We start from the raw sequence: 14,053 nt of genomic DNA on the forward strand, positions 1-14,053 counted from the left end.
AGAGAGAGAGAGAGAGAGAGAGAGAGAGAGAGAGAGAGAGAGAGAGAGAGAGAGAGAGAGAGGACATGTCCTGAGAACTGATCAACAAATGAAAGGAAACCTAATTAGCACAGAAACCCATAAAAACAATGCAGAAAAAGGTACACAACAATTGACCTGAATTCAATAGGTGCTGCTTGAATGGGGAATAGTGAAAACAAAGTGTGAAATATAGTGGACAACAAAATTCCAGATATTATAAATTCACTAATGAGATTATCTGTAGGGCAAAGCCACAGGCCATTCACACTACTGCCCTAGTGTGGAATTAGCTGTAAATGTGACTCCTGGAAAAGCAATCTGGTGTAGTGCCTTGCAAACTCTCAGAGGAAGCCTACAACCAGAAGCCATCTCAAAAGGGGTCTTATTATGAGGAATTAATCTCCACTGGGGATTGAAAGGCTTAACACAACAACAATTAGGGCTCCAGGTGTGTCATTCACTACAGTGACTCTTGGGTGTAAGGGCCATACAAAAGTCTTCCTTGAGGGGATTGAGATATGACATCTCATCAAGAAGTTTCAGCAGCAGGAAGTGCAGGCTAAAATGGAGAGATGAGTGGTGATAGTACACGGTGAAGCCCTCCATAACTAGAAATGTAAGCAGTGCTCTTGAGAACACTGTGCACTTGGGGCATATGGTTCCAGAATTCTACATCCTCTTGGACATTTATTCAGTGCGGGATTTAATGGTCTAATTACTTCTCACATCCTTTGAGTTTTCTAAGGGATTTAGATCCAGGTACACATTCTAGCCTCCTATGGCATAAAGAAAAGTCTTTTGGGGACAGTATAGACACAGAATTGCAGGGTGTAGTCTAAGCACAGAAGCCACCTTTGGCCTTGCAGACCAAGAAACTTGGAGAAACAGAGCACTTGCCTTGCTTGGACCAGAGGCTGCCTACCCAAAACCACTAAAAAGGGCTAATACTGTTTTTGCTCATTTATTGCACTGTCAAAGATGATGAATGAGCATGTGAAATGACAGTGTACCTCTCCTTCATCCTCCGGATACTGCTGAGTCTGAGCTGGATACAAAGAACCCTGGTTACATCTAGGGCACCATCACTATCTCAGCTTGCTCAGGAAAAAAAAAAAGATAAAAAAAACTCACAGCATTCTGGACACAAGTGCTAAATTGTTCTAACCTCTTTGACACAAAGTGAGAGCAACTGAGCAGAACTGGATATTTTTTGTTCTATTATTTATTTCTCTATTTTCATCCATTGGTACCTGCAGCCGTGCATATTTTTCTCGTTCTCTTTTTAAATTCTCTCTCATTTTCCCTTGATTTTTTTTTTCTGGTATCAGGGATTGAGCTTGGAAACTTTCACTTGCCAGGCAGGAGCTGGCACCACTGAGATAAATCCCTGGCCCTCCCTTGAATTTAATTAACTATTTTTATATTAGTTCTCTCTTCTCCTTCAAAATGATTTTACCTCTCTTTTTCTGTTCTTTTCTATCCCATTTAATCCACTTTCTTTCATCTTTTTACTTTCTTCCTTTTTTCTCCTCTTGTATATCACATCTGCTATTCTTTATCTTCTTTCATTTTTTTGAATTATTGGTTTGTTTTGTCATGTGTTGTCTCATTAATCCTTATATTTTTAGTATGTCATATGCTCCAGCAAAAGAAATAATAAACTGAATGAAGAAAAAAGAATAGGACAATATCTTTGTCAGTTACTCTTCCAAAATAGAATTGATGTTTAAATATATAATGAACTAAAAAAATATCTAATATGAATAACTAAAAAATGAAACGTACAATGAATCAGAGACACTTCTTAAAATGACAAATGATCCATAATTATGTGCTTTAAAATATTCAATGTATTTAGCAGTAAGGGAAATATAAACTCAAACAATGGTTATCACATCTAACCCTAGTCAGAAGGGACCTAAACAAAAATACAAAATACATTGTAATTACTGCTGAGGATATGATGAATAAATGAACATTGTCCACCACTGGTGAGATTGTGAATTAGTACAGACACTATGGAAATTGATAAGAAGGTTCTACAAGATATTAAAAATAGAGGCACCATTTGAGTCAGCTATACCAATCCTCAATATATTTCCAAAAGAATTTTAGTCAACCTACTGTAGTGAAACATGTATAATCATACTTATCACAGCACAATTTATAATAGCTAGGTAGCAGAAAGATTCAAAGTGTCAGTCAACTGATGAGTAAATGAAGAAAATATGACATATATACAAGATAGAATATTAGTTAGCAACTAAGTAAAACAAAATCAATAAGAAAGTGTAAGAAATTGGAAAACATAATGTTAAACACAATAAGTAATCCTCAGAAAATTAAATACTGGATATTTTTTCTCTTACAGGACAAGTCTTTAAAAAGAAGTAGAGAAAAAAGAGACAAAGGGAAAGTGAAAGAGATTAGAAATCAGGAAGGAGATGAGAAAAAAAGAAAGGTAAGGTGGAAAAAGCTAGTTTAGGTATGAAAATAGTCAAAATATCATATATGCATGTTATCAATGGTCAAAATAAAGCTCATTATTCTTTGTTACCAACATACACTAATAAAAATAAAACAAAATAAAATGAAAGGACTGGGGATGTAGATCAGTGGTAGTAATTAATAGCATGGTTATTCCACTGGACTCAATCCACAGTTCTGGAAATATAAAATAAAAGTATTCATCTAATCAAGTTTGATTTATCCTAGTGATTAAGGGGTGTTTAAACATACACAAATCAGTAAATAATATAAATATTACTAGAATAAAAGACAAAAAACATGTTTATCTCAATTGATGCATGATAGAGCATATGATAGGTTCAAAAATCTCTTCATGATAAAATTGTTGAAAAATTAGGTGTGAAAGGATCATACCTGAACATCACAGAGGCCATTCCTAATTAGAAAACAGTTGGCACTATATCAAATAGGGAAAAGTTGAATATGTTCTCTGTAACATCTTGAAAAGACAAGGATTCCCACTTTCACTACATTTATTCAATACACTACAGAAAATCCTAGCCAAAGCTTATGCACAAGCCAGAAATAAGGGGATATGCATAGAAATGAATTCACATTGTCACTGTTTTCAGATGGTATTTCTTATGTAGAGTGAAACCCAGAATTTTCCCCAAAATTATTAGAACGAGTTAATAAATTCAAAAAATTTGCAGTCCATAATATCAACATATAATAAACTAACTGCTGCTATGTATCAACAGCCAATTATTTGAAATTGAAATAAGAAAAGTAACTCCACTTAAGTAGCCACAAAAATACATAGGAATAAATTTAACAAAGGAGTTCAAAGACCTACAAAGTGTAAATTATAAATTATTGATGAAGGAAATTGGATGGATTTTAAAAAGTAGCAAAGCATCTTGTATTCAAGGAACAGAAGAACACACATTATTAAAATGTCCACATTAGGCAAATTATGCAATCAATGAAGTCTTTATCAAAGTAATTATGGCATTCTTTACAGAACTAGAAAAGAACATTCTAAAATGTGTATGGAACCACAAAATAATTATGAGTAGACAAAGCCATTTTAACTAAAATGGACAAAGCAGAAGGTGTTAAATTATCTGACACCAAAATGAGCTATAAAAACATAGAAAGAAAAACGTTGTAGTTATAGCATAAAATCAGTCCCATAGATGAACTGAACAGAATAGAGATCCGAAACTTTAACCTATGCACATACTTCCAACTGATTTTCAACGAAGATGTAGCCATGCCTTTTGAATGAAAAAAGATATTTTCTTTGAATGATACTGTGATTATTATACATCCATATACGGAAAAATGAAACTATCACCCTATGTTCTACTAGTCACAAAGATTAACTCAAAGTGTATTAACAGCTTCAATGAGAGAACAGAAACTGTGAAACTAATAGAAAAAAAAAGCATAGAAAATGCTTCAAGATATCAGAATGGGCAAATATTTCTTGGACAAGACCCCAGAACTACAAGAAGTGAAAAGAAAAAAAAAAGAGAGAAATGAGATTAATTCAAACTAAAAACCTTCTACCCCACGGAATCAAAGTGTATTAACAGCTTCAATGAGAGAACAGAAACTGTGAAACTAATAGAAAAAAAAAGCATAGAAAATGCTTCAAGATATCAGAATGGGCAAATATTTCTTGGACAAGACCCCAGAACTACAAGAAGTGAAAAGAAAAAAAAAAAGAGAGAAATGAGATTACTTCAAACTAAAAACCCTCTATACACCCAGGAATTTGAAATATTCACTAGCAAAAGATTACAATCCCGGGCTGGGGATTTAGCTCAGTGGTTCCACTGCCAAGTTCTATCCTTAGTACAAAAAAAAAAAAAAAAAAAAAAAAAAAAAAGAAAAAAAAAGCACAATCCCCATTTCAAATGGGCAATAGATGTAAATAAATATTTTGTCAAACAAGATGTATACACAGTCAACAAATATGCAAAAATGTTAAATATGTGTCATCTGGGAATGCTGATAAAAAATCACAGGAATATATCATCTCATTCCAGTAAAAATGGCTAATATTAAAAAAAAGCCTAGACATAATGGTGGGGATGTAAATTAGTACAGCTTATAAAACTGGTATGGGGTTTCCTCAAAAATTTAAAAAAGAACAACTATTGGATCCAGTAATTCCACTACTGGAATGTGTGTGTGTGTGTGTGTGTGTGTGTGTGTGTGTGCAAAAATCAATTAGCTGGTGAGACACCTACTCCAATGTTTACTGTAACACCATTACAATAGCTAAGAAATATAAAAAGCCTAAAGGTTCAAAAATGTATGGATGGATAAAGAAAATGTGGCACACAATGGAATGCTATTTGGCTACAAAATAATGGAATTCTGTAAAGTGTGGCAACGTGGCTGTAGCTACAGATCATTAATGCAAGTGAAACAAGTCCAATGTATATAAAATAGTACCACATGAGCTCACTCAAATTGGAGTATAAAAGACTTGATGTCTCAGAAGAGGCAAGAGTAGCAAAGCGGTTACCAGATCCCAGAAATAGTGGATGGGGGTGTGAGATGGAGAAAGTTTAAACTGTGGGTACTAAGTTACAGTACACTAGCAACAAGAAGTTCTGGTGTACTATTGCGCCGGCAGAGTAACTACACATAAAAACAACATACTCTAAAGTTCACGATGCTAGAAGAAAATATTCTGAAAGTTTCCACACAAAGAAATCACTTTTGTAAGGACTAAAACGTATAATAGATAATGTGAAATAGGAAGAAAATGTGCAAAGGGAGAGGCGAAGTGGGAGGAGTTGGGGAAAGGAAAGAGGGGAATGGAGTTAATATGAGAAGAAGAAAAATAGAAACAAAGTCTTTCTACATAGGGAAGCATAGAAGGGTGAAGGCAGGGCAGCAGAATGGGGTAAAAATAAGAACCAAGATGGATTATGAGAAGGTGTAAATTTCCAATGATGGATGTCATTCTATTGTATACCTTAAATGTACCAATAAAATTAATGAACTATAAAAAGAAACTATGTTTGTGGAGATAACTACATTAAACACGACTTAACAATTACAAAGTATATATGTGCTTGAACATCTCTTTGTCCTGCATATTACAGTTAAACACCCCTTTGACAGTACATTAAAAACACTTTTCTCCACCAGTCATTTAGTGTTGATTGAGCATGTCAATGTGTCACACATTGGCATTTAAAACAGAAGGAAGTGAAAATAGATAAACATCTCCACTTATGAATGATGTGTTATACCTAAAAATCCTACTTAAGCCTGTTACATAGTGATGGAGAAAAACAATACAAGAATGTATATGATCATACTTGTCAAATTTGTCTTTAATACGGAACACATTTTTAACTTATATGTTCCACACAGCTCTTCCGTCCTCATTTCCATAGACTTATTTTTGGGGGAATGCTTCTCAAAGAACATCACATTCAGTTTCTTCCAATGAGCTTTTTACTGTTTTGGGGGGATTAAAATTTATCACATAGACGGATGGGAAAATAGATATACAAAAGCACGGAGATGAAAGAAAGGAAGGAAGGAAGGAAGAAAAGAAAGAAAGAAGGAAAGATAGATGGAGTAAATACAGGCAATAATAACCATGATAAAGAAATGACTTCCCTGTCCAGGCGTGGTGGCGCAGGCCTGTAATCCCAGCACTTCGTAGGCTGAGGCAGGAGGATCGCTGCGAGTTTGAGACCAGCCTGGGCTACATAGTGAGTTCCAGGTCAGTCTCAACTGCATAGTGAGACTCTGTCTCAAAAAAAAAAAAAAAAAGCCTTCCTAATTTTTTGTTTGAAACTTGTTTGAATCTCAGGGATAAATGGCATGTAGTGGAAATAAAAAAAAAAATATGTGCTACTTTTCATCTGCAATTCTGTATGTAGATATAAGATTTAATTTCAATTAATCAATAACTAGGGATAGGATTTCTCAGTCGTAGGGTATTTGCAAGGTTTACTTTAAAAGAGATTGCCAATTGGTTTCCAAAATAGTGAAACTTGCACTTCAAACAGCAGTGTATGAGAATTCTGATGTTCTGTATCGTTTCTAATACTTCAAACTGCCCTATGTCTTAAACTTTAGCCATTTTAGGCAGTATATAGTGATATCCCATTTAGTGGTTTTAATTTTATCACCAATTAATGATTTTGAGTAACTTTATATGTGCTTATTTAATGTTTATATATATTTTGGTGTTTTTTAAAATTTAGTTCCTTGGTCATTTTTTGGAATTGTTTTCTTGCTAGTGTTCTTTTTATATCTTCAGTACAAATCTCCTTTCTCAGATATGTGTGCTGTAAAATTTTCCCAGATTGTAACTTCCCTTTTCATATTCTAAAGAGCACATCTGAAGAATAGTTTTTAATATTAGTGATATACAACTTAACTTTTATATTTTTGTGATTTTTGCCCTCTGTGTCATATCTAAGAAATATTTTTTTTCTAAACCTTTTTCACAAAGCTTTTCCCCTATGTTTTATTGAAAAGTCTTCTTTCAGGAGAATTTTTCACAAACCTCAAGCTTTCTTCTATCTGAAACACAGCTACTATTGATAATTTTACCAAATAAAATACTTAGAACTTTTTTTTTTTTGGTAACAGGGATCAAACTTGGAACCTTGCTCTTGCAAGGCAGGTGGTGGAACCAATGAGCTAAATCTGCAGCCCTAGTACTTAGAACTATTAATAAGTCATCAGGAGATCTGAATCTGAAATTTATTGAGCCTTTTTGTTACATTGTATTTTCAATTTATGAGGAAAAACTTAAGTATATATGATGTACTATGTGTCCTATTTATTAAATTAATGCTTAGGTTAAATTGAAGGAGTGGGGCCTGGGACTTAGCTCAGTGGTTCCACTGCCTGCCTTGCAAGCACAGGGACCCAAGTTCAATGCCTGGTACCAAAAAAAATTTTTTTTAAGGAGCAAAAATAGGCATACAAAATTTATGAGAGGAGTCAGTCTCTTTTCTTATATTCTACAAAATTTAGGCAAAATTTGAGGTTCTTGGCAAGAACATATCTGATTATTATGAAACCACAATTACCTATAATGATTCCTTTGGAACTATTTCTGTAAAAATGAACAGACTTTTTTAAAAGTTTCATTCCAATAAGATCTCTGTCCTGGTAAATATACCCATGGTCATTTTCTGAATAGTATCTTCTTTAGAGCTGTTGTATTTCTTTGCTTTTATATCTCTATACTATTATTTTTCAACCTATTTATAGGGATTCTGTAATAACTGTGGTGTAAGAGCCAAATATTTTATTCCTTTTACTTTAGTCATTTTTTAATGGAAGGAATTCAATGTATGTCAACCAAATCAATTGAAAGTTTAAGTAATAGATATGACAGTGAGAACTTCATTTTGATTGCTGTCATTGGATGTAGTTAAAGGGGGTGTAACATTTGAAACATTTCTGAATTTTATGTTTTAGTGTGAGTGAGGTTGAGAAGTATTTGCCTCTTCCAGTCTTACAATCATTGAATTTTTGGAATCTTTGAATTCTTTTCATTTCTACCTGGAAAAGCAGCTTCTTTTCTAAGCCCATCTTTTTCTTTTAATAGCTTGAAAAAAGGAGCCAAACACAAGCAACAAGTTGCTCTTGTTTTGTTAACTCTTTCTCTAGAGCTACAAGTATTTTCTTGCATAGTCTCCTTTAATTTTATTTGCAAGTAGGTGATTATTAGTTTTAATAATAATGTGATACTAAACAACTTGAATCTCTTTCAAGTTTCCCCTAACTCATAGCCTGACAGGTAAGTTGTTGCCACATACTTTATTTTTTGAGGCATTAGACTCACAATCATGTTCCTTCTCACTGAGTTGGAAACAACTCCCTTTGTCTCAATGGCTTAGCTATAATCCAGCTTGACTTTGAGCCTGCTACGAAAGCACTCTGCCAAAGTATTCAGGCAGAATCATGCACATGTGTCTTGGAAGACTAGATAAATATAAATACAGATCTCAGCAGTAGACTTAAAAGTTATCTCTAATTCTGATCCAGTTACCTATAGTTATGATTTCAGTAAGTACCGCTTATACAATGGTGTATAGGGAGACTTACTGATCTGTGTTACAGCTTGCTAAAATCGCTTGCTAGCCTCTATCCTATAGTAGATTCTTTAGAGGTCAAGTCTTGGCCCCAGAACTTCTTTGCTACAGACCCAGCATTTTCCTCTTTGGGCAGGTCACTTTAGAAGGCACTCCATGACTCATATTTCATCCTTTACTACAGAGACATTCTCAGAAAGACTTTGAATCTTAGTTCCAGCTCTTTTTAGCTATGGTCTGTAAGCAATTTCACCTGTCTAGGAAACTGCTGGGATTCTCACCAGCCAGTGCAATTTAGTTGGGCTTGACAAAATCAGACCTACAGTATACTCAAAATTAACTTTGAAATTTGATTTCACCCCCCCCTGTTGTGGTATTGAATGAATTCTGCCAAGCAAGCATCCCATCAGTAACCTTTCCTACCAGAGTAACTGTGACTGACATGTAAAATTTGTTCATTAGTGAATACTCATGTGGCCCTGTATTTTGATCCTAATGACTGACATTTCTGCCTGCCTGGGGATATGAGTGAGACATTTAGAGCAATGACCCTGAAGGTTGATGCTCTGACCTTAAATTCAGTGGAGCTTGAAATTGACCAATAATTCCTTTCAGTTCTACTCAACCACACTGTGAGGACAGAGAACCCACTGGGAAACACACCTACCATTGATTCGAGTCAAGCCTAAAGTTTTCATTCACATCATGGGTCCTGAACTAATCTTGTCTCAGTTCCAGGACACCTCAGCCATTGACTGAGGCATCATAGCCATCCAAAAAACCTGACCAGTGATTCATCAGACTTCCTGCAGACCTAGAAGAAACCATCCTAGTCAACACACCTGGTAATAAGCCCTTTGTCTCAAATATAAAACCATACCATCATCTCAGTAGTAGCACCACAGATACAGCTTCTATACACAGTCAAGTCCTCCCAGGAGAAAGGACTCGAATCCAGTGGAAGCCCAGAAACTACGGTCTCCACTGTGGTCCCAGAATTAGCTCCATATCTGATCCAACCCCAACTCAACTGCAATCCAAGTCATTCTCTTCAACCTAGAGACCTAACAAGAAAACAACTTGCTGAAACAAATCTTAAAGAAGTGGGAAGGCTGAATACCTAAAGACCAAATCAAAGTTATATAGAAAATAATGAATCGGGAAAACATGACAACTTAAAAGAAAACTCATAAAATTGTAGCAACCAGTGATAAATGAATGGATATTTACAAATTTCTGCCAGAAAGGATAAATTTGAGTCATTTATTGGAAAATGTATACTCTTTGAAAACATCATGTTAAGTGAAAGAAATCAGACACACAAGTTTAAATATCTCATGGATTCTCTTATATGAGAAATGCAAGTATAAATAAATAGCAAAATAAAAGACAAATAACAGGAAACAAGGAGATAGGTTTTTGAAAAAATGAAAAAGCCAAGGAGACAGAAAGTGAAATTGGCAGGGGGTGGGGGCAGAAAGGGATGAAAAAAATAATTAAAATATGTTATGCACTAATTCCACACAATGAATGCAATCATGATGTACTGCAAATATGTACTAGTATAAATTTTAAAAAGTTAAAAAGATGCAAAAATACAGATATATACTCAAATGAATTAGGCAAATAATATAAGAAAATAATAGAGGTTTAATAAAAAATAGAGACTATAGAAATGTACTCAACAGAAATTATATAGGGAAAGAGTATTATAGAAGAGAAAATTTTAGTGGACATAGTAACTGACTGGCTCATGTAGAATAAAGAACAAATGAACTCGAAGACAGATCATTTGAAATTAGCCAATTGCAGGAACAAAAAAGAAAATATATTGAAAAGAGTGAAGAAAGTATATGTTATCGCTTTAATACCACCAATCATACAAATATATGAATTATGCCTGTGTGTGAAGGGAAAGAAAATGATAAAGGAAAAAAAAAGTTTACTTACTGTAATATTGTTTGAAAATTTTCCAAATATTGTAAGCGATATGGGCATACTATTCAAAAAGCTCAAAAGGTCCCAAAGAAGGTTAATTTTTAAAAGAGTACAACCCAAGGTATATTATAATAAAATTTTCAAAATTCAAAGATAAGAATATTCTTAAAACATTAAAGGAGAAGAAATTTATCAATTATAAAGGATCTCACAAAAAGATATTAACCTTTATAGTCACAAAGAACTCTCTGAAAAGTAAATTAATAAATAAATCCCATTTGCAATAGTTTCAAAAGTTAAAAATTTTAAGGAAATTTAACTAACAAAATAGGAAGTTTACACAATAAAAAGTATAAATTGTGGATGAAATTAATTGTAGATGATAAAAATCAATGTCCAAATGTTTTATATTAGAAAAGTTAAGATTGTTATAATTCCCATCCTACATAAAGCAATCCATAGATCCTATACAATTTCTATCAAAATTTCAATGTTATTTTTCACAAAATTTTTTAAATACTTCTACAAAATATCTGGCATGACCATCAGACATGAAATAGCCAAAGAATTCTTTAGCAAAAAGGACAAAGTGTAAAGAACAAATACTGTAGGATTTTGAAGTTTACTATAAACTTGTTATAAAATCTGTTACAAAGTTATTGCATGGTACTATAATGAAAACACACACATGGATTAATGGAGCAGGATAGAAACTTTCAAAATTAATCCATGTATTTATAGTAAATCAATTAGTGAGAGAGGTGATCAGAACCCACAATGAAGAACAGACAATTTCTTTAGTAAATGTCCTTTTCTTTTGGTTGGAAAAAAGGGCATTAACAAGAAATACTTTAAGGAATGACTTAGACATTCATACTAAACAAACAAACAAACAAACAAACAAAAACTCAAAATTGACTAAAAGTGTAAGTGCAACACCCAAAAATATAAAATTACTGGAACAAAATGGAAAATATTTGATGATGCATATTAGATTGGTTATTGTCAAAAACACAAAAGAAAGAAAATGTTGGTAAAGTAGTAATGCAAAGGGAACATTCTGCACTGCATTTACTGAAAAGTAAATTAACACCACCAGCATGAAAAACAGTTTGGCGATGCCCTAGAAAACTAAATATAGAGTTTAGGTAACATTTAGAAATCCCATTTTGGGGCCAGGGATTTAGCTCAGTAGTTCTGCTGCCTGTCTCACAAGTGCAACTTTCCGTATTTGATCTCTGGTACATCAACAGAAAAAAAATCTTACTTTGAGTATGCATTCTAAGAAATGGAAATCAGCAGGTCAAAGAGTTTCCTGCATTCCCATATTCATTAAGGCATTATTCAAAATAGTCAAGAAATAGATGCAATGCAATTGAAGTATCCATTATCAGATAAGTAGATGCAAAAATATAGAATATATTTATAATAAAATAATATTGAACCCTAAATTAAGCATTTTTATTTGTGATAACATGGATAAATCTGTAAGATGTTATTTTAAGTGAAATAGGCCAAAATAAATATAGATGTTCCAAGATTTCATATGCAGGTCATCTTAATTACTTTTCTTGTTGCTGAGGCAAAAACCCGACATCCAATATTAAAGGACAATGGATATATTTAACTCACAGATTGTAGTGATTTCAATTCGTAGTTGACTGCCTCCAAGGCAGGGTGGCATGGCACAGGGGAATCACAGAGGAGAAATAGTTCATGGCAGGCAGAATGCAGCAAAGAAGAAAAGTAGTAAAGAAGCAGCAAACAAGAAGTAACTAATAGCAACTCTCTTTCTGTCCTTTATATTCTATCCAGTCTTCCTGACCTTAGGGCAGGTAGCACTCATACACAGAGTGGGAAACCTTAATCCTAGCATCACAGCATGAATCAATCCCAGCATCATAGCCTTAAACCCAGTATCATACACTTCAGATCCTGCCACTTCCAAAAAGCTTTATCTATGACCACACAAAGCTTTAAGGGTACATGTAGATAAAAGCCATAATACAGGTAAATTCTAAAAAATCAGAACTCATTGCAGATAGAGGTCAAAATAATATTCAACGATAGCTGGGGCAGAGATAAATGAGGCAAGGATTTTTTTTTTAATCCAGGTATGTCTGTGAAGATGTTTGTTTATTTATTTGTACCAGGGATAGAACTCAGGTCCTTCACTTGCAAGGCAGGTGGCAGAACTACTGAATAAAATCCCTGGCCCTAAGATATTTCTGGAAGGGACTAATATTTGAGTCAATGAACTGAGTTAGTAAAGTCTACACTGACTCAATTTAGGTGGGTTCCATCCAATCAACTGATGGCCTAGATTTTTAAAAAAAGACAAAGGAAGGATGAAAGATATCTTTCTTTTCCATGGGTGAGCATTCTTGTTCTCTTGCCCATGGACATCAAAACTCCAACTTTTTAGCCTTTGAACTCTTGGACTTTTGCCATTCATTTTACAATTTGTAGAGTATCTATTGTTTGAATTCTTGGCCTTTAAATTGTGACCAATATCACAATTAAATTCCTTAAAATATATCTGTTTTATGTACATATCTTATTGAACCTGTCTCTCTTGATAGCTCTCACTAAGACATATGTGGATGTTGAAATTATTTTTATTAAAAAGATAAGAGGCACTGAAATGTATTTTATGAACAGAAAGACCTTAGGATTTTACAGCAGCAATTAGAGGGCATTTTCATAGAACCTAACATTCTTTCAATATTTCAAGACACAAATATTACTAAATGCGCATATTCATTACTTCTAAATACACATTTTTTAAAGAATTTTTATCAATGAACAGGAGAGTCTTACTTGTATCTTCAGTATTTAAATATTATAACCTGTCATAAGAAAAATATGGTCACTTGGAGAGAGAAATTCATAAATGAAAAGAAACTCATTCTTTACTCTAGAGCCCAAAAGAAATGCTCATATCTGAATTGTTGCAGTCTACTTTACTTCAATAAAAATGGTAATTAAATCTTACCTAATTCAGACTATTTCTAAGTCATCCTGAAAATGGAATAATGTGTTGTATGATTGTTGAATACATAGTAGAAAATAACGAGAGAAGAAAGGAAAGAAGAAAAGGAAGGAAGGAAAGAAGGAAGGAAGGAAGGAAGAGAAAGGAAGGAATGAAGGAAGAAAGAAAGAAAAAGGAAGGAAGAGAAAGAGAGAAAGAAAGAGAGGGAAGGAAGAAAGGAAGAAAAGAAAGAAAGAAGAAAGAAAGAAAGAAAGAAAGAAAGAAAGAAAGAAAGAAAGAAAGAAAGAAAGAAGGAAGGAAGGAAGGAAAGAAAGAAAGAAAGAAAGCGAAAAAGAAAGAGAGGTGGGGGGAGGGAGGGATGGAGGAAGAGAGGAAAGAATGAAGAGAAAAATAAAGGAGGGATGTGTGATGGTACATGCCTGTAATCCCAGTACTCGGGAGGCTGAGGCAGGAGGATTGCTGTGAGTTCGAGACCAGCCTGGGCTACAAAGTGAGTTCCAGGTCAGTCTCAACTACATAGTGAGACCCTGTCTCAAAA

Source organism: Fukomys damarensis, unplaced genomic scaffold, assembly GCF_012274545.1.
Source record: "Fukomys damarensis isolate Sample0158 unplaced genomic scaffold, DMR_v1.0_HiC HiC_scaffold_39, whole genome shotgun sequence".
NCBI lineage: Eukaryota > Metazoa > Chordata > Mammalia > Rodentia > Bathyergidae > Fukomys > Fukomys damarensis.